Source organism: Hyaena hyaena, unplaced genomic scaffold (genome assembly GCF_003009895.1).
Source record: "Hyaena hyaena isolate Hyena2069 unplaced genomic scaffold, ASM300989v1 scaffold_33, whole genome shotgun sequence".
Taxonomy (NCBI): Eukaryota; Metazoa; Chordata; class Mammalia; order Carnivora; family Hyaenidae; genus Hyaena; species Hyaena hyaena.
Genome location: NW_024080666.1, coordinates 5649793 through 5672179, shown reverse-complemented (window position 1 = coordinate 5672179; position 22387 = coordinate 5649793). Strand labels below are relative to the sequence as shown.

Here is a 22387-nt window from a genome sequence, read left to right as displayed (position 1 = left end):
ACGTAATCTTAGTGTATAGGTGCTTATCATACATTATTTCATTTAACTGCACCTAATCCTCACTAATGCTCTGAAGAGGTGAAGTTACTATCAGTAGGTCTATTTTTCAGATGAAGAAGCTGAAGCTCAGAGAGATTTTTCTCAGGATGAGTTAAACCCAGACCTGCCTGACTTCAAAGCTCAAGTTCTTCCCATGTGACAAGATGACCTTAGTGTTGGAAATAGGTACATTTCCTGGGAGTTTTAGCTCTTAATTCTAAACACACCTGGAGTGCCAGTCCAGCCCATTCCCCATTGTAGCCACATTCCCCGTGGTACTCCTGAAGAAATGCTTAAGGCTGGAGAGTCATGTGTGTGCCAGCCCCTTGGCCTCTGTCATAGGTACCAGCAATGCACCTTAGATGCATGGGAGGTGATCAGGTATTTTTCTATGATTAAATGGAATCTCTCTCTCTCTCTCTCTCTCTCTCACACACACACACACACACACACACACACACACACACACACACACAATGTTTCAGTTGAGTGCTGTCATGGAGTATAAAAGAAAAGAAACCAAACACAGATATATGCCAAAGTTGTAAAGGAGCAAAGCCAAGCATCTTACAGAGAAAATTTGTTCCTGTAAGGATAGGACAGATAGATACAGGAAAAAGTCAATGTGACCCTGGAGAAGGAGAGAGAGGGGCTGCCTGGCAACTTCCCAGTTCCCAAGAGGCCTGGGTATACTTCCTATATCTGCCTTCCATGAAGTTCCCCTGTATCCTTTCAATAAATTCCCCTCAATTCAAACAAAATGTCTTTATAACAGATTTCTGTGCATACTTCTACCTGTTATAGCTCAAGGAGGTAGGTTTTTGGGGAGCAGTATCTCCCCATGGTATTTCTCTGGGATCTTCTTTTGGCTCCTGTGTCATACACACTGATATAAACATAAACTCTTTATAGCTGGGCTCCTAAGGCTTAGCTAGGAATTGGGGACATTCCAAATCTTGTTGCAAATTTGGGGCACTCTGAAGTCACAGTGACAAAAAATGTCTGCCAGGGAGCCAGAAAATGAAAACTCAGAAGAATGCCCCCTCCCCCCCCACATTGTTACCTTTCAAGTAGTGAAACTTTCTTTCTTGGAGCCTCCACTAGGAACCACATGCCAAGAACGCTTCTTTTACTGAATTTCTTGCAGCCAGGAAGGCAAAGTTTCCTAAACTACAATCCAGTTGTTGTCAGACCTGGAATTCCCTTCCTGGGACAATCACATTTTGCTCCTGCTTAGCTCCTTGTTGCTTAGCAACTACAGAAGCATCAGGGTAGCCACTGGAGAGATCCTTTTCCAAAGTGGGGCTGGGTTGGGAGTAATCAGGAGTGAAATTAACTTCTCATTTCCTAAAGAGAGAAAGATATGATGTGGACTTCAGAGGGGGTGAATTAGGTTGCATCTGGAAAGAGTCATTTAAATATCCACATCATATTGAATAATCAAAGCCAGTATTTGAACAGAATTATCTAACTTTGTAATGTAACTTCATATCTGATATTTCCTGTAAGGCTCATGATGATTGATACCTTAGGACAAGATTGTAGTTCTCAACTTATGCATGAAGAAACTCAGGTGTTGGGTGCTGAACTGTGCTCAGCTTCACCTATCCAGTTAATGGTAGAGCAGGACTAGAATCCAAATCTACCATTTTCTATTGCCCACGGTAGCTTTTATTGACTGGTTGATTGATTGATTGATTGATTGATTCATTCATTCATTCATTCATTCATGATATAGGGCTGATGTTCATCCAACGTGCATAGATCAACATGATGATATTAAAATATTAGAATTTTTATTCACTGTTCCAAATTCACCCTCATGCCCTTCACTCTATCACCCTGTTTCTTCTGATCTTCCATATGATCCAAAAACTAAAGAGGTATCATCTGAATAAATAAGGCCACGTGTCTGTGTTCATTCTGACCAATTAGCCCTATATCATATAAATTGTTTAGTTTAGTATTTTTGGCATTCCACTGTTACCAGACATAAAATGGGCTCCAAGAACAAGTGTATCCAGTGAAGATATAGAGGGGTATTGCAAAGCCCTCTACCTCAAAGAGTTCACAGGTTGTGACTGGAGGCAAGTGAAAAATAAGGGCATGCAATGTCTTCTAGAATATTTCTCATCACAGGAAGTTCATCACTATTTAAGATGATCTATTCTCATCATAGATCCAATCACAGAGTATTTTATTATATTGAGCTGAGATCTGCCTCCTCATTACATGAACTGATTGAGGCTGTTATACCCTCCAGAGCAGAGTCAAGCAAACTAATTCCTATTTTTCCTGAACCTGCCTTACATTTAAGGACACCTTTCATGTTCTACTTCAATTGCTCCCAATATGTTCTCACTGTCCTTCTGGGACTCTCTTATGTCTGGGAATCAAATATGGAGAAATTCTATAACTGGCTTAATCCTCAAACATACTTCCAGCCTCTACGTTTCCAGGATTGCCCCCAAACTCCAAATATGGCCCAATCAGTCTGCAGTTCATCGTGACAGTTACCTCCTTTAGTTAGATGCACCTTCTATTCACGTACCTAACTTAAGAGGTTAGGAGCTTTCTAAGTATCCTGATCATATTTTGGGACATGACCTTTCTATTGGATCAGTGATTCTCAAAGCTGGTTGCATATTAGAAGCATCTGGTGCATTTATTATCAAGAACAGTTAAATCAACATGTGTCCCAAGTATTAATTCTCCTAAGTAATTACGATTCACAATAAGTGTTGAGAAGCACAACATTAGATAATATTACCTCATTTTCCAAAAAAAGGTAATACTCAGTACTCTATATGAACCCCAAAAGTAGAGGTGACTGGCTCTGAGCATGTGATTATATTTTCTGATCTCAACTTCTTATAAAGGAAGAATGGATGGGTTTGGTGCTTCTTTCTATCTTTAGCTTCAGAGTGGTGAAAATGACATAATCTACTCTTGTACTTTGAGCCATATCTTACTTGCATGCATGCCCTTTAACTGGTTCTCAAGTCATGGATGATCATCTTGCAGATCCTTGCAGTATCTCTGATGTGGGGCCTAGGAAGGGAGCGTTTCATGATGGCTATTTTACAGGCCAGGCATATGGATGTCTACAGCACAAAGCAACAACAAGTCAGCTATTTGGTGCTATCAGAGGAACCCTTATTCTTACCCATATTTGTTGACATTGTCCATGCAAGACACAGCTCAATTTAACAGTTTTATCTTTGGCTGGAAAAACAAGTTACTGGAAAAAAAAAAGCATATGTGTGCAAAGGAGAAAAGGAAATATATATATATTTAGATATATATATATATATATACCCCCATATATATATATATTTCCTTTTCTCCTTTGCACACACACACACATATATATATATATATGTAGAGAGAGAGAGTATATAGCAGATAATAAATATACCCCACATATATATATATGTAGAGAGAGAGAGTATATAGCAGATAATAAATATATATAATATACATAATAGATAATAAATGTGAAGCAATTCTGATGAAAATATGGTTTCTGACCTCACCCTACTACTTCTGTATCTGTGCTCCATGAACTTTGTAAATGTCTCCTTTTTGGTATTTCCCTATATTAGTTGTAGTTAGAAGCCAGCATGCCAATTTTCCCCACTAGGTTGTGAATTCTGAATTGGAATCTCCAGTTGTGCTACCATCTTGTCCTGCATAGTCCATGATACATAATTATTTGCTGAGCAACTGAAAGATGCTATCATTGGAGACTGTGTAGAACTAAGAGATATGTGTTGTGTGTGTGCCCATCAGCTGTCAGATGTCCCATTATTTTCTCCAGGATCCTGGGGTCCTGGTAATAGGTTTCTTAAAATTGCATGGTAGTATTTTTCACACTGACTTCTTTACCAGCTTCAGAGTTTTGTGTTTTAGGGTCCAGTTCTCAGATAACCAAAAACTGACCTACTAGGGAAAGAAGATAAGAATTGCTGTGATATTTAGCCAGGATTTGAATACAGGTCCTTTTATATCGATTAACATCATTCAGGGATGGGGGTTTAATTTTTAGGAATCCTTTATCAGTATATACTAAAAATTGAAAATATATCCAAAATATATGTAATACATATTATGTGTAGATGTATATATACATGAATGTATATATGTCTATATGTATGTGTATTTTATATATTAATATATAAAACAAAGAGCAAGAGGGGTCCCTTTCCCTCCCTTTCTTCTCACCTCACAGGATTGAAAAGATGAGCTACATGCAAGGAAGGAACATTGGATGAGAAGTCAAGGGATCTAGATTCTATTCATGGTTTTGGCTTAACTTAGTGACTCTGGACAGTCTATAGCATCTCTATCTCTGTTTTCTCAGCTCTATATAATGAGGTTTGACTAGGTGATCTCCCAGGTGAATTCTCAGGTAAGAACTTCTCAGGCGAACTTTTACTGTGATATAATTCTGTAGACTTACTTAACTTAACATCTATTATAGTGAATTTTTAATAATGCAAATGCTTCTTTGAGTTGCTCCTCAAAGAAACACAATAAAGGAAGGAAGACCTGCAAATATGCCTAGGTTGGAGAAGGGCAGGGACTTGGGAAATAAGCTTTAGTTCTGGATCAGAGGATACCAGCCAGCCAGTTTGCTCATGGGCAAACCCTTCTGATTTCTGGGGCTCACTTCCTCCATATGGAAAGTAGAAAATGGCCCACATGCTGTCTTAGTCCTCTGAGATTTGGTATAGGATTTCAGAAACCTGTGTGCACAAGGAAATGGGCAAAGGTCATCTGATTACAGAGAAGGGTTGTTTTGACATTGTATTTTGTGCCTTGATTTCTACTTCTATCAACAGCTCATTTTGCCCAGCTGAATTTTTTTTCTAATTAAGCATTTACTTGCCAACCAATAACAATATTCCAATATAAAGGGTAGCTGAAGACCTATTGAAATGTTGTCACAACAGAGGTCTTGCTGAGATGAGTAACTGAGGACAAGTTTGGAGCCAATCAGAACCTTCCTCTGAAACAAGGAAGACAGCAAGGGCACTTGGGTCCCAGGGAGGTGAACTATCTTTTCAGAACCAGACTGAACCTCATCCAGGGACATGGCCCAAGACAGGAGTCAAGGTCAGTCTCCCTTGTCCCACTTCATTGCAGCATTACTGTGAGCAGAGTGATGAGAATGAAGACCCTCTGTAGCAAAACACAAAACAGCAGCTGACTGGGGTGCTCGCTGGCTGATGTGGAGGGTAGGGGGACATCCCCAGTCACTACCAAACCAATTCCTCAATCCAAATGTTCAAAAACTCTTGTATAGAAGAGAGTCGTCAGAATCCTCCCAGAATCTGAGTTCTGAGTACACTCTACCTGGAGGTCTTTAAGAAAAACCTCCTGCGAATCTTCCTGAACCCTATGTGTCTATATTGTCCTATAACATAGGTGTCCCTGAGGAGTTCTGTTCCTCAGTTGCAAGCTGGAAAAGCTCTTTTTGCAACCCATCATATTTTGTATGACTGAAGATATTTCATCTTCTTCTTTCCACCACCCTCTTAAAGACGGAACTTACACGCCAACATTCATTTACCATCTCGCCGCGTCTTTCCCTTCGTCAGATGTTCGATTTCTGTGAATAACGAAAACATGAACATCAGCAACTGAGTACAAGTATGTTGCTTAACAAAATAATAAAGTAAAATAAGATAAAATAAAAAAATAATAAAATACGATAGAATAGGAGAAAATAGAATTAAAAAACCCTCCAAGTGAAATGTAATTGCCAGATTAAAAAAAAAAATGCACCCGGGTTCCAGAGCCTATCACATCCCGCGCCTGGTCGCGCTGCTCCCCCCAACACTGCTCCTGTTGTGTCAGATAGTGGCAGTGTTGAGCCCGGGAACCCGCTCCGAGCCCGCGGTGGTCCCCGCTGCCGCCCAGTCCCCGCGTCTGTCGCCGGCGCGCAGGAGCCACCCGGCCGCGAGGGCGCTGGGGAGCGGGAGGGGCGCGAGGGGCGGTGAGGGGTCACCGGTCGGCCTCCCCGAACTGTTTTCCTCCTCCCCCAGCAAGACCCCACTCCCTCCAATTGATCGAAATTCACCGAAATTCACCGAAGGAGGACGGGTGTAGGGAGAGGTCGCTCGCCGCTTACTGACTGCGCCTCCCCCGGCTTGAGCCCGGGAAGCGGCCCCCGGCCCGTGGGGCGAGCTGTGTGGGCGCCCGCGCCCCCTCCGAGGCAGATCGCGGGGTGGCGGTCCCCGCTCGGCTCGCCGCGCGGCCGCTCCGATCCTCCCCCCTCCCCCGCCCGCGCCCTCCCCCTTCCTTTCACTAGGACTCCGGGACTCGGGAGAGGGCGCGGGAGGCAGGCACACGGGCCCGACCCCACTCCAGCGCTCGCCGGGGACGCGGGCGGGCGGCGAGGGGACGCGGCGGGGGCGCGGGGCGGGCGCGGCCATGGAGCGGCGGCGGCGGCGGCGGCGGCAGCACTAGCGACCGCGGGCGGACCGGCGGGCGGGCAGGGCCGCCCGGCGCCGCGGACCGAACTGCACAGCTCAGCAAAAGCGCCCTCGCCCTCCGCGCGCCGCCTCCTGCGAGCCCAAACCCGGCAACATTTTTTAAAGCTCCAACCCATCCTTTGAAGAAAAGGAAAAAAAAAATAGCATTGATCGGAGAGACTGCGAGATAGATATATATATATNTATATATATATATATATATATATATAATTTTTTTTTTTTTGGCTCCTGCTAAAATTAGCCGGGCTCGCCGCGCGCCTGTGTGCGAGTGTGTGCGAGTGTGTGTGCGTGCGGGCGTGTGTGTGTGTGAATGTGATTACTCCAGGACTCCTCGGGCTCCGGAGACGCCATTTTCCCCCTTGATATCTCTCTCCATAAATCGGTGGCGCGGCGGAGGCGGCCGCGCCGGGCGGGAAGCGCGGGGCCGGCCGGGGCGCCCGCCGCTCGCCGCCGCCTCCGCGCGCCCGGGGGCCCCGGCGCCCCCCGAGCGAGGGCGGCCCGCCCGCGGCTCGCGGTTTGACAGATGCTCATCGCCATGGAGTTGCCGCAGCAGCACCTTTGGGGGCTCGGGCGAGCGACGGGAGCCGGGATCTGAGCGAGCACCGGGGCCAGCGGAGCCGGAGCCGCCGGGACATGGGTGAGCACGCGCGGCGACCTTGGCCCGGGAGCACGGCGCCCAGCCTCCTGCGGCGCCCCGGGCCCCCGCACGCCCGGGGCTGGGGGCGGTGTGTGTGCCCTGTATGCAAAAGTTAACGTCGCCTCGCCGGGGCTTTGATTTTGCACCGGGCGGGAAGGGGGAGACGGGGCCGAGGGGGCGGGATGCCGGTCCCCGCCAGGCTGCGGAGGATGGGCGCGATTCCGGCCCGCCCGCGGGTGGGCAGCGATGCTGGCTCATTTGGAGTGGCCCGTTGGCGGCGGCGATAGTGGAAGCGTCGGGCTGGAGGGCTGGGAGCTTATTGAGTTTCGCCTAATCTGATTCCCCCCCCCACCCCCACCCCGCCTTTTGCACCCTCCCTCGGTCCTGCCGCCGGCTGCCTGGGCTGGCGGGTTTGGCGTTGGTGGAGTGGACTCGAGAGGGGGAGGGGGTAGGGAAAGAGGTGGGAAGGCAGCAGGATAGGTATATACATGTATATATTATTTTGGGGGATCTCTTTGTAACTTGCAGGTTAAGTGGAGCTACAGAGCTACATTGTAACCTAGTTGGATATGGGGGGGGGGAGATGTATCAGAATCTAACGTGTCGTTAATAGAAAGAAGAACAGGGAAGAAGTGGTCCAGCCGGCGAAGGTTGGTGTGTGCTTGTGTTGTGGCTCTGTGTTAGTCTTTCTCTTAAAATCTTAATCAATGAATCTGAGTCTCTGTCTCGTGCTCTCCGGTTTTGGGACTCTGAAAAGCCAGGAATTCCCTTAAAAGCAGACGAATGCCTTCTTTTTTTTTTTTTTTGAAAGCACGCATTGTGTGTGTTTCTAGAGGAGCCCTGGGCTTGAGAATTAACGACAGGCTTCCCCGTTCGGTGGTTTCCAGTGGGAAATCACTCCGGAAAGGGAGCCCTTCAGTATCGATTTATTGTTTTTGTCTTTCAAAGCATTATCTCTTTGGCTAAAATACTGTCTGAGAAGTTCCACAGAGACAAAGTCAGGTAAACTGGACTGGGCAGATCTTTAGCAAGATGGTGATAACGGTGATGCTGTTTTTGGTGTCTGTTTGTGATGGAAGCATTGCTGGGTAATAGCAATTTCTGATCGGTAGAGCATGCTGGTTCTAAAAAAATAAGTGACTGCCTAAATGCTGTCTTCCAGTCCCCCTCCCCTGCACGCTGCAAACACCCCTCCTCCCTTGACCCACACGCTTACAACAATTCTGAAATTGGATCCAACTGGGAGTATTTTCTTTGGAGATCGGAAAGTTGTGCAATTGGAAGTAGAAGATGAGGCTAGAGGTACTGGGGGAGTTGTGGGGAGGGGGTTCTTATTGCCCCCTGATGCTGCATTTATTCTTTATGTGTATCTGTGTGGGTTCTGAGGGTGTGTATATCCATCTGAAAGGATTGTTGAGGGAAGGATTTCCGATTCGTTTCCGCTTCAAATAAACTGTCCTGATAATCTCATGGTTGGCGTCTAATGCTAAAAGGCCAATTTGTGTGTCTCTTTATCGCCTCAGAAACTCTTCCAAAAGGGCAATTTATTCTGTAATTCTACAACAGCTACTTTTCTTTCTAAGCCCCCACCCCCTACCTTCCACTATCCACACCTTTTCCCCTAAAGTTTGGTTGGAGTCCATGGTCTTTAAGGAAATCTAATACTACTTGTTTTTCTCTAACATTATTTTTTTGTTCTCTTCCTTTTCATTCCTTTACTCTGTTTCCTGTTTTTTTTTTCTTTTCACGCAGATGCATACAAAAAACTAGTTTTATAAAGTGGCTGTCACTAAAACTATCTTGCTGTTGGGGCCCCACCTCTTACCCTCCATGAGTTCACTCAGGTAAATCTGATTTGCCCCATTCACGCTCATCTTCATTTGCAAACATGTATGTCTCTGGAGGTGGAGACGGGAGTGGAGTAGAGAAGAGGGGCGTGGAGAGGAAGGGTGTTGTTCTGTGCAGGCCACATCTGCAACACTGGGGCCAGACCTGGACCGTCTGGGAGAGTTTCCTTTGCTCACCCCAGTTAGATGTTGTCTGGCTGGGATGGGGAGGCGGGGCCAAACTGTCCAGGGGCGTTTGAGGGAGGAGAAAGTTTGTAGCTCTTCAAAATGTAGCCAGTTTACAATCCCTGGTCATTCCCTCCCCTTTCTCCTCCTTTCTGTGGCTTACACTGTTCCAAGACTCCCAAGACTCCGGCAGGGAGGCTTGATCTCCTGCCCTGATAAGGTTGTCCAAGGTTTCAGAGTGAAGTTGAAGATGTTCTGCTTTCCTCTGTACTTAATGGGATTGCCTCCTACCAGAGACGGGGAGTTAGGACAGATCTAAGAGTGTGGTTGAGCATAGAGTATTTGCAAATTTAGGGAAGGTAGCCTAAGAAGATAGGGAGACCAGGTATTCTGAAAGTGCTGCTTTGCACTTTATCTCCCCTCCCCCAGTAAGAAAAAAAAATTCGTTGTCTTGGGAAGTTGAATTGGTGCAAAAGCTGGGCTGTGGGTGCAGCTAGCCACTCTAGTAACCTGAGCTGGGCTGGGGGAGGAGGTGGTGAGGGAATGTGATCAGGAGCCAGAGGAGGGAAACGGACTTGTCTCCCAGAGCCGGGAAAATAGACGTGTCACTGGAATAAACAAACTGGAGGTGGGGGAGGGGAGGGCTTGTAGTGAACATAAAGGGGAGTGGCTGAGAAGCAGCGGTATGGTAGGAAAGGGCCACTTCTGGCTTGGGAGAAAATATCAACTGCCTTATATGTTCATAAATGGGCTAGTCAAGTGAAGGGCTGTAATCCGATCTTTTGTACGTTAACATCATAATGTTACATAGGAAGGCGCTGCTGGGCAGGCCCAGATCTGGACTTCACACAGGGGAATCCTAGGGGTATCCCTGAGTGAACCAAGGGGGCCTCTTTGGTGCGATCAGGGCTTCTGGTCATGTACTCACATTATTCACAGCAAGCTACTTTGTAAATCACCTGACCTCAACGAGGGTTGGGAGAGAGAAAACAGTGCATGGAATCTTTGTCGAATTTAGTTGAGAACAGTAGGTGGGGAGAGGCAGGAGACAGGAGTTTGCCAAAGAAGAAATAAATAAGTAGGCATTTCCCTCGGACTCCTGATTCCCTTTCTGCTGTTATCTGGACTTTCAATTCCATTAGGGGATGAATCAATACTTCTCTGGCACAAAAATGTACCTCTAGGAGAGTTCTCTCACCGGTCATTATTTTTAGTTATACTTCAATCTCTGCTTCAAAGCTTCTCTGTAATATGCAAAAGGAGGAAGATGAGAAGTGGCTAGATGGATGGGACGTCCTTTCTCAATTCTTGCAGAGACACTGAAACTTGGCTGGGCCTCAGCCTCCCAGAATGCCAGTTTTTCCCTTGGAGACTTGAAGTTTTAATTGAAACCAGAAAGCTATTGAAGGCAGACCCAGCCAATGAAACCTTGTTTTCTCTGCTGCTCAGGAATGGGAAATAAATAATTTTTTGCTGATGGCATTTCAAGTTGCTTCAGTTCTGCCCTTGCCAGATGAATGGGGTAAATTATTATTAACACATTAGTATTTTCAGGAGTAGCAGTGCCTTAAAAAATGGGATGATGCTATTGAGTTTACTCAGGGACCCGCTGTGTGGGAGAGGTCTATTGGTGGGGGGTAGGGAGGACAGGGGCTGCTCTTGCCCTGGAGAGGGGCAACCCTTGCTGCATGTCACTGTGCTTGGTCCTTGGATTCCTGCAATGAGGGGAACAAGTATCCAACTTCACTCCTGTTCTGTGGTCTATTGTGAAACCTGGTGAGTGTCTTAAAATAGTTGAGGCCAGGATTAAGGAAGGAACACTACTATCATACATATAAACATAGTTTTAAGATTCTTCTAGAACTATTTCTAAAGGCAACCCTGGTATTTCTCAAACTTTTCATCAGGCTGCAGACACTTTCATCAACCTAACACTTGATAAATGCAGAAAAGGAAATGGCAAGGTGTCCACAGAATGTACTACTTCATGATATGAGGGATAGATGCCAACCTACAGTCTTGTTTTGCTCTGGGCTTTCATTTCCATTTTCACTTCGCCTTGAACTAGATTCTGATGCCCACCTAGATATACGAAGTGAGGGTAATATGAAGTTTAGGGGAAACTGGTGACCTCAGATGGCTGAGTGCAAGTTAGTGGGCCCTTAGAGTTCTCAAATGGAAGTTTCGACTGTCTTTCAAAGTTTCAGGTCAGAGCAGTGTCCCTTACAGAGTTGTCTTTTTGTTTGCTTTGTTTTGTTTTGTTTTTTTTTCTTATCCACAGAGGGTACCCTTCAAGGTTGAGGGAACATTTTTTTCAGTGGCCTTTGGCTTAGAAACTCACAGTTGACTTCCTGTACTGTTCAGAGCAAATGATGCCAGGGTGAAGTAGAGTGTGAGCAGCCCTGAAGTCCGCAAGATACCGGGGGAGGAAGCAGGCAGCCCTCCCAGGAACTGATGATGGATTGTGATCAGCAGACCCATGAGAAATAATTGTAGGCAAAGCCAGCTGACCTGACCCCAGGCAAGCTGAGGCTTCTACCTTTTCAAGTGTTGGAGAGGGGTAAGGATGAATGGTGAGCAGATAAGAGTTTCAGTGCTTTGCCAGCTTGGAAAACTGTTTCCCTTACCCAACTTCTCCCATCAAAAATACTCCTGTTCACATGCATGGCTCTTTGTTCTTTTCAAGATAGCTTCACATCACATCAGCCCCTTTGATTCTTTTAAGGGGATAGGCCAGATAAGCAGTTTATCCCCATTCAGAAGATGAGGCAATTGACACGGTGACTTGCTGAAATGACACAAGGTGGTGGCCCACCTGGGACTGGATGGCTGTGTTAAAGTGTGAAGAGCATCACACCTGAAGTGACAGATCTGCTCTGGATCCTGTCTTTGCTTCTTCCCAGCTAAATGGCCCCTGGCAAATTATTTAAACTTTTTGAGCCTCAATAACCTAATCAGGAAAATAGGGATAAAGATGCTTAACTTGCCTACTTCACAGGCATTGTAAGGATTAAATAATACCAGCTAATTTCTGTAATTGAACTCTGAGAGGATTTCCATGCTGCCTCCTGGAAACTGGTGCCTGGGCTTATTGTCGCCATTGCCCAGGGATTAATAACCCTTTGGTGTGACCAGAAATGCCAACAGGGGCCCTTGTGTTCTAAGACAGTCAGGGAATACTTATTTTTATTTTTTGTTCTTGAGTTGATCATAAGGAAAATGTGTGTGCGTGTGTGTGCATGTGTCTATTTCAATAAATAAATATATATGTTAAATAAATATATGTATATTTAAGTTGAATTGTTGGATGCCTTGTATATGTCATGCATATCTAAGACTCAAAGTCTCAGACATGATGCAGTTTGGACTCGCAGGTATATTGGCGCTCAGGAAATGCTCTTAGCATTAGGAACTAGAAGAAGAAAAGGAAAAAGACACGGAGATGCACAGAGAGTCAGAGCAAGCTGGAGAGAGTAAGGGGGAGGTTCTCCTCAGGGAGCCCTAGTGGCTGAGTAGTGACATTCAGGACAGCGTTTGGCCTCTCTCAAGGAAAGAACTCATAGCAGGATTGCCTCTGTCCCAGCAAACCCTGTAGGTTGTCTAGAATCAGGAAAATTTTTTACAGTCCATTTGTTCCCTGCCTCCTCTGGATTGCTCCTCTTTCTCTCTTCCATGATTCCTGACTTGCCCTGCCCAGCAACCTGCACTAAGTGCTGGCAGTGTTCTGCAGTGAACCCCATTTTACACAACACTTGCTGGCCTCTGCTCCCATCAGACTGGTTTCTTCACTCACCTTGGGCCCTCTGTACATGAGTCCACCTCTGCACCTGAGTTCACTCTGTGCCTCTGCCTCCTCTTTGGAAGGTGTCTTGATTGGTCCCTTTTAGCCAGAGCATTTACCTCTTAGGACATTAGACCAGCTCTTAGCTCCTCACCCTGGTCTCTAGAGCACTTCAGGTATAAAGTACTTGCTTGGCAACCAGCTCATGCTGCTTTGCTGTTTGTTGTCACTACCGCCCTAGGCTGTGAGTCCTTAAAGAAAGGGGCTAGGTTTGCCCCACGAAGCCCTGTCCTTACTTAGGAGTGATTTCTGTTTCATGAATGAATCACAGAATTTATGCAAAGATAGATTATTAAAAGTAAATATTGTTTAAGGTGTACCAAAGCTCTGCACCATGAAGCAACACAATGAGGACCTCTTAAACAAAGTGAATAATAACCACTTATGTTAAATGGCTTTTTATACTTTTGGCTATCTTTCAGGGGCAGTCACCCAGTCTGTTTCTCCCTCAAAGCCTAAGAGGTAATGATGTTTTACCACACGCACATCCTATCAGTCACTGATTCATTCATTCATTCAATCATCAAATATTTATTAAGTGCCTACTAGAGCCTCATTGCCACTCTAGCACTCACAGCTCTTGACTTTCTCTGAAAATTCCAATTGCATTTTTGTCCACCACACTCCTTTCAGCACTTAACCATGCAATCTTCTTTGTTACTTTAATGCAAGTGCTTCCCTGCCTCTCAGTGACTGAGCCTGGACACACTGGAAAAGAATCTGGAGCAGAGACATGCACTCAGTCCCCAGAAAGGGTCCTGAGAGGCAGGCTGCATGCTGGCCTGGCCACCCATTAGTGCATGATGGGGGACACCTTCTTAGCTTGGGGTACCTTGAAGTGAATGAGTTTGGTTGCTATTGGGAGGGCATTCTGAAATTTTGTGATCCTACAGCTAGAAGTGTCCCAGGAATTTTGAAGCTCTTTTTTTTTTTTTTTTTTTTTAAAGCTCAGAGCTTCTCAGATCCATTTAATGGCATCCCAGCAGCCATCCAAACCAGTCCTGCTGAGGAGTTGTGCCCATTGCTGAGTGTTTGTTGTGGTGGAGAGTTCTAGAAAGGGAAATAGAGTCAGCAGAAGCTCCCACGTTAGACCTGGAGAGCCACACTGGAGGACAGAGACAGGGAGAGGCTGAGATAGATGGTGAGCTAAGTGTGAAGAAATACTGTAAAGAATGATAGAGAATCATGTGGAAGGAAGAAAAGGATTGATTCTCTACATCTTTTTTGAATACTGGCCCCCTTTGGTGAGATAACTGAGTGGAGACGAGGGAGGGGTGTAGACAGCTTAGAAAATCTGAAGTATATTCCCTATCTGGGCTTTGCTACTGCCTCCTGTGCCAGGTAGGCATCTGGAATCTCTGCTGTGGCTACTCCACAGACCTCATGGATCTGGTGGGCTGGGCATTATTGTTTGGTGTAGATTCTGTTGGGCATGTAGGCTGAGGCACAGGCTATGCCTGTGCTTCTGGGGTATCCTCTCCATCCCCGCAGCAGAGTCTGCCCTCTCTGGCCTGTGTTCCATAGTAGCTGGTGGTTGGTTTCTGTGCCTTTTGAGGCCAAAGGGAGCAATCCCCAGTTTGTCCAAAGCCAGAAGCCTCTTATTTTGGGGTAAGGTGGGATCAGGAAAATCGGGCTTTGATCTGAGGCCCTATGAAAGTTCAGTGGAAAGTCTTACCTACTCAGTGAGGAACACCTGGTTGGGTATTTAGGAAGAGGGAACTTCTGCAAGCTACCAAGATGTGGCAGTTAGTTTTATCCTAGGACTACTTGGGATAGGAGGAAAAAAAAAAAGCAGGCCCATTAGCCTAACTTGGTGAAAAACAGTTTCTTCATTTTTCCTTCTGTCTGCCAAAGATTTGCATTCTGTCAGTAGAAAAGGCTGCTTGGGTTTGACCTTGGGGCTGGGGAGATGGGAAGACTGGAGATGCTGAATTTGATGAATCCAACATAGTAGTCTGAGAATGCTCATCAGAAGCAGTTGGAGCATCATTGTTGTGTTTGTAGTAGAATAATGAACTCTGGATGGCAAGTCCCTTGCAGTTGCTGGTGTCTCCTTCTGCGGTCGTTATGTGAGCCATGAGAACTTTGATTTTTTTTTTTAAGCATAGGTTAATAATGGTGGCTAAAAAGAATAATTTGATGTGAGAGCCGTATGGGCCTTCTTTCTGCTTATTACTTTGTTCTCAAGAGCTCACTTACAGTGAGGCTTTTGATCCACAAATATTTATTAAAATCTCAACGTTGCTGCTGTGTGAGCCATTGTTCCTGACACTCAGGTGGAAGAGGTCTGGTATGAGACATGGCTTTTGCCCTTGGAGAATGAACAGTTTATCTGTAGAGACACACACAGCTCAAATGGAAAGCTTCAGTCTGCAGCCAAAGTGGGAGCATGACCTACTGGAATTATGCTATTTGTGTGATCAGGAGGAGTCAGGGAAGGCTTTGAGGAGGATGTGGTGTTGGGTTTGACAGTAGCATTGCAACAAAGGGACATTCTTAGTGGATAAAATAGCTTTGGCATTGGAGCAGAGGTGAGACAAAGTTCCAATGTGAATTTGTAATTGCCACACACACACACAAAATGAGTGCTAGTCATGACAAGTACTTCAGCTGGCAGGAGTGGGGGACCCCTGATGACAAGGTCCGACTGACTGATATTGAGGAGCTGATAACCCATAGGAAGCATCTTGCTGGCCTCAGGTCTTCTCTGTGGAAAGGACAAAGTCTCTAAGTTGGACCCAATCTAGCTGTCCAGAGTTTTCATTCAAACTCATCAACTTTTCAGCCCTCTGATTCAACCAACTTTGTTTGCTCATTGTCATTTAAACATGAATGTGAGCAGACTCTGATGGGTGCTGGGTGTGGGGTTGGGAGGACACCAAGAGATGGAAAGGACATTGTCTCTGCCCTCAGTCTGGTGGAAGACTTCAAAAGAGCTCATGAAAAACAGTTATCTGAGGCTAACTGAACTGTATTGGGAGCACAGGGAAGGCCAGAACCTGGTGTTGGACACATCCCAGAAAGCTTCAGGGACTAGCTGGGGCTTGGGCTGAGTCCTGAACAATGGAACAGCTTGCATAGGTTCAGAGCTGCAGAGAAGATACTCAACTTGGGAATATAAAGGCAGAATGAAGACCTCTTCTCAAAGATCAGGGTTCTGTGGAATGTCAGATGACCAGACAGATGAAATGGTGTCCTGTGAGAAAAAGGCCAAGGCTGCATGTTGAGATAGAAGCCATGACCAGAGTTTTCAGAATGCCGTGTGTGTGTGTGTGTATGTGTGTGTGTGTGTGTGTGTATGTGTGTGTAGATGTGAGGAGCAGAAAGATGTGTCAGAGAACTTCCACACATACCGCACAAGACAGAACCTTGACATCGAACTGTCCCATCTACCAGTGGTATTATCAGCCACCAACTCTTTAGTCTGGTGTTCAAAAGAGGGATATTCAGAACAAAAAATAAAACTATATATGAGCATTTGGAATGGGAATCAGCCACCCTGGAGAACAAAAATGCTCTGATACTGGTATTTATCAACAGGAATCTAATGTATAATTGGAGAAAGACATACAAGTTTTGGCAACAATGCAGTATTTAAATGGCATTTCAAGATTCCTGAAGGAGAAATATCACAAAGGAAGGGAAATGGAGCTAATATTTGTTTAGCTCTGGTATGCCTAGCATCCCTTTTGTGGAAGAAGCACAAGCATGGAGGTGTCAGATTATATTCAAATGACAGTAAGCAAAGTGATTGTGGAATCAGATGGTTGAGAAGTCGAGGGATTTGAATTAGGACTGAACAGGTAGTGGGGTCAAAATTTGAGGCCCTTGAAAGAAAGACTGTGGAGTTTATTATTTGTTGGATTGTTTAGTTTACCTCCATTGCCTTCATGTAAGTCTATAATTTTCATCTCCAATTTACAAATGACATAGTGGAGGACTGGAGTTTAAGTGACCACTGACTCGGGTATTTGAAGATGGGTGGCATGATGAATCAGTGGAAAGCAAATGACATTTGGAGTCAAAGAGCACCATCTTGGTGACTTTAATTAATTTCTCAACTTCAGTTATCTTATCTTTAAAATGGGCACATCTCAGGGTTAAATAAAACAGTTAAAGCACTTGTTATATACTAGATGCATGTTAAAATGTAGGATCATTTTCTTTGCCAAGTGGCTCTCTCTACTCTTTGGACAGGAAATATTATGACCACAGTTACTTCTTATAGTTGTGCCTAATTTCACCTTTTAGGTGCTATTCTGCATATGTTATTTACTATTGTCCTTGTAAAGTTTGGTGAGAAGACTTGGAGGGCAGGTGAGAAACCTGATACCTAGGATTTGGAAGTAATGTGGTAAGTCTGGTGGTAGACTGGTCTTGGAGCTCATATGTGGGAGCCTGACAGTGACCACAAGAAAGCGTGGTTAGGGACGCAGGGATGTGCCTGCACACGGGGCTCCCTGCCTGGGCAAGGCATTCCTGCAAACAGGATGCTCTGCCTGTAGTCCTTCACACAGTATCCAAGTTTAATGGTCTGCTTGCAAACGAGGGAACATGCCCTCTTTAGAATTAAGGAGAAGGCTGGAATTGTGAGCAGGCCTCTTAGTAAACATGTTGTGGTCACTTCCTCCCTTTGCTCCCCCCTGTCCTTGGAATGTGTTTGGCTACTTGCCCTTGTTTTGTAAAAGAAGGTATTTTGTAAATTTCAGTTTGCATCCAGTTACCGGGGTATAAAATAAACCGCAAGAGGGGCTTGCGTAGAATTGTTCCTCCGGCCGGAGTTGTGTCTCTGTCTGTCTTTTGTGTGTGTCTTGTCCTTTGTGTCATTTCGTCCGCAACACTCATATCTGTAAAAGTAGCTAGGGGTATCACTTTGTGTTTTAGAGACATTATCATATAAAAGTAAGAGTACAGGTTTTAGAATCGTATAAACCCTGGATTTGATTATGGATCTGGTGTAGGTACTATGAGCCCTTGAGCAAATTATTAACCTCTCTGGACCATTATTTCCACATCTGTGAAATGAAAACAGGTCTTCTGTATCACAGGGCTGCTGTCTTGATTAAACTCATAATACCTGTTGAGATCATTGGTTATATTTACCTCCTCTCTCACTATAAGTGTGTGCTTTCCTTGACTGCATGGAGAAACACAGGCAACAGGTGATATGCTGGAGGTAGAGCTTGCCCTACGAACTTGGGGATTGGCCCAGCCAGAGCTTTAGAGATCTCTCCCTAGGGTCCTAAGGCTCATGTTGTTGTGTTGTGTTATTGGTTCCCAGAGGAGGCACTGTTTTTGAAGCTAGAGCTGGAACTATTGGTTAATGGATAATGCACTGGCCTCAGGCCTCAGAAATTTGATTCTGCTCCTCTCCCTATCATGGGGACCCCTAAGCACAGGGACTGATCCTTAGTTTTGCATGAGGTTCAGTGAGATGGAGCCATAGAACCAGTAGGATCTAGAAGGAGGATCTAGAAGGAGGTGGAAGGAACCAGCCCAGTCTTTGAAGGACTCTGGTGTTAAAGTTCAGGAGATAAGACTTAGTACCTGAGAATGTCAGAGCTGAAGGGGCTACAGTTTACGTTATTGCACCCCTTCATTCTGCAAACGGGGATGGGGAGACCCAGGGAGAAAAAGGAACTTGCCCAAGGCCACCAAGCTCCAGGTGACAGAGCAGGGAATAAGCCTCTAATTTGTGACTAAACTAAGTCAGTTTCCTCCATAAGACAAATTGGGAAGAAGAAAAAAAGCAATACTCAAAACAAGAGCAAACACTTAAGTTAGCAGGTACAAATTAAACTATTTGTATGTGCTTCCTATTGTATAGGGAGATTGGGGAGGTTGGCCTCCAACCCCTGTCCCCTCAGGCTTTACTTGGGATCTGTGAAGAGAAGCAGCAATTAGCCAAACACTAGCTTAGGTGACACAGACTATGGAAGTAAATCGAATTTACCAAAATATTTGAGCATCCACTAAGGTGATCCCAACATGTTCTTTCATAAATATCTTATTTAATCTTCAATTAGTTCTCAAAACAACCCTTGAGGTAGGATTATAACCCAATTTCCAAATGAGACTTGAACAGTGTAAACATTTTCTAGGAAGAGTTACTAAATGGGAAAGAGAGGCTAAGTAATCTAAACATGTGACATCAGGTTGGGGCTGCTTCCATTCTTCTTTTCAAGGGGAAACATGGCTTGGACACTTGCAGTTGGATCCTTACTGTGTGTGCTCATTGTGCTCAGACATCCATGTAAAATCCAGCCCTGACACTTGGGGAGTTCCTGGTCTGGTGGGAGAGAGAAATAAGTACACAGAATATTGCAATACAGTCCGCCAAATGCTTTATAGCAGAATACTGAGGGAAGTGAGAGCAAGACCATCTGTGAGTGTGTGTGTATGTGTGTGTGTGTGTGTGTGTATGTGTGTATACACACAAGGGAAAAGGGATGGAAAAGGAAGGTTCAGCCGGCCTTCATGAAGGATATGAAACTTGACCCAAATCCTGCAGAATGACTTAGAGGTTATAGTGTGGAAGAAGGAGAAAGGGCAGCCGGAGGAATTAGTAGGAAGTCCCATGAATCAGTGCAAATCAGGGGGCTTTGGGAAAGCCGCAGCTTAGCAGACGCTATTGGGGAAATTGGTGGTTGCAACACTCAGGGAACACTGCTTGGAGGAGGTGATCTATGAACAGGAAGGTAACATCCAGGTATGTGGTATTAAAAAGCCACTGAGTCTGACCTTCATTCTTCACTGTAAACCACTGGTGTGTTTGCAGGGTTAGAGAGCCATGGTAGCAGGCTGTATTTGCCCTCACTGATTGAGAGCTGGGTAAGGGTTGGGTCACTTGATCAATTTATCAGAGTTTATGGTGCATTTATTCTGGATGTATCTGCAGCAGCAAGGATTTCAGGGGCAGATCACTCAGAGTCATGGGCACCTGAGTCAAATGGCGCTTGGTGGCCTTTGACACATTCTCTTATTCAGCATTTCCTCAGTGAATGATTTGGAGTGTTGCTCCATGGATCAGGAGCTGTGCAAGACTCTGGGGATTCCATGCTGAGCCAAATAGACTAGCTTTTACCCTCAGGGGCTTACTGTCTAGTGCAGGAGGAGGCGGGATGAGAGTTGCACTCAAGAGTGGCACATTTATTTATAAAATATAATAAATGCTAGTGAAGAAAACCTCTGTGCTATTAAGGCACAAAATAGGGAATCCTGATGTGGTTGTGAAGCTCAGGGAAGTGCCATTTGACCTGGGCCTGAGTAATGAAGAGGCAGTAACTCAAGGGGGCTGGAGGAGGATCCTAGGTTCATGCCAAGTCTCTCAAATGGGAAAGGCCACTTCTGACTCCCCACCTAAATACCTTAGGTGACATAAAGAAAGATGAACACTGAATCACCTCCAAAACCAGTCAGACCATGTATGGCTTAAATTCTCTTAAAAGAACTTGAGAAGAGATTCTCATAGGATTAGGCCAGTGAACCCAGGTTAACATACATTAGCTTCCCTATCTGTAGTTTGGTAGGATCACACGCCATCCTTTTATACCCTTTGTCTTCTAAGATCAGAAACTCCTAATTTCTGTCAGAAATTAGGCAGTCATCCGGTCTACTGCATGGGCAACTTTAATAAGACAAGTGAAGATGGTTTCCTCCCTACCATCATTATATATATTGTCAAAGTACGGCTTTCAAAAACCAAATGGAAAAGCCTGAAGGAGAGAGGTTTGGGAGGGGTGAAAGCAGGACATTGACTTTTGGACAGAGATGGCTCCTCAAGTCTAGCTCTGAGGTAAACATAAAGAGCCTTGTCACAGTGCATATTGGGGATTTCAGCTCTTCAGAATTTCAAAAAAATCTGGCAGAAGAAGCCCTCATAGTCTAGCAAAACAGTAGTAGGTAGATGTTTACCATCAGTGGTGTTGTAGTAAATGCTTAACACCCTGTTCTCCAGATTTGTTTTTAAGCCATTATTTGTGAAGTTTGCTAATTTCTGTGGTGTAAACACTCCTACCATAGCCAACTTTCAAACTACCAGCCTGACCCCATTGAATGTGGAGTTGGGAAGAGAGACACAGGATAGGCTCTCAGGAGCCCCTTGAGGCTGGTGTCAGCACACCGCCATTACTGTTCAAGAGAAACTGAGATGATGAGATCACTGATAACAGCAGTAGCGCTGAGATGAGGATTTGACTGCCTTCCAGGTGGACTGAAGGTAGAGTCAAAAGCTGCCTGGTGTTTTTTCTGTAGGTCAACACTACCCGGTACAACTCCCTCCTCCTTTACAGCATGAGCAAAGAAAAAGAACCAACGGGAGGCCTTAGAGAGAAAAACACCCAGTAAGGTAAAGGGAACAGTATCATGAAAATTATTTACTATGACTGCAAAATAAGAATTTCAGGAAGCTGCCAGATATCTGGAACAGGAAGAAGCATGACTGCTGGTGGGATAGGAGCACAAAGTCACAGCGAGGGAGTGTGCAGAGGTGGAAAACAGCTGAAAGGACAATGCATGAAGTAAAGAAAGCCTGCAGGGATCCACGTTGTCTAATAGCAGAATTAAAGATCCACAATAGAGACTAAGGGAACACAGAAAATAGAATTAAGTTGGTATCATGGAGGGTAGTTTGGGGTTTGCTCTCCCACTATGCAAAATCAAGAAATAAAAACAATGAGCGAGAAAATGAGGGAAATGAAGGACAGAGATGTGAGTGCTAAAGTGAGGATTATGGGAAAAACTGAGAAGCCAGAACCAGTGAGTAGAAAAAATAGTTAAAGAGGTATTATTGCAGGGGATGTTCCTGCCTCTAGATCGAAAAGGCTCATTGTGTTGCAGGAAAAATAAAAGGAGAGGGATCCACACTATACTCATTTTGTCATTCATAAAATTCTAATACTATGAAGGGAAAATCTTCAACTATAACAGCATAAAACAAGTTGCCTACAAAGGAAACAAACCAGGTTGGCCTCCATTTTCTCTTCTGTCATTTCAAATGTTAGAAGACAGTCTAGAGAGTTTTGAGGGGTAACGTTTTCTGGTCTGAAACCTACACTTTTATAGGTAAAGATGGAAGAAGTGACTTATGGGGATTTGCAGAACCCAGAGCCGAGGTGGGGCTTGGAGGGTGGGGTGCAGGGAAGCGTTCTGGGAGAGTGGGGGAAGATCAGGAACGAGGCGAGGACTCTTGCTATATTTGTGATTGTTTGCCTCTAAGACCATATGGGGTGCATGTTTTTAAAAAAATTTTTTTATAAAGAGCATGTGTGGTTCTATTAAAAAAAAGATAATAGTCAAAATCTAATAAGGTAGATCAGGAAGGCATTCGTTCCATCTTGCTGGTGATACACTGAGGCTA

The 22387-nt window shown here is 45.0% G+C and overlaps 1 protein-coding gene across 1 annotated transcript in view; it reads left to right on the top strand.

Annotated features, from left to right (window-relative positions):
- Positions 1-7122: 7122 nt before the first annotated feature.
- LOC120229689 (SET-binding protein-like) overlaps positions 7123-22387 on the top strand; it is a 33463-nt gene continuing 18198 nt past the window's right edge. Inside the window, exon 1 of the mRNA XM_039228835.1 lies at positions 7123-7176. The gene's annotated coding sequence lies outside the window, so the exon portion shown is untranslated. The remainder of the gene's footprint in view (positions 7177-22387) is intronic.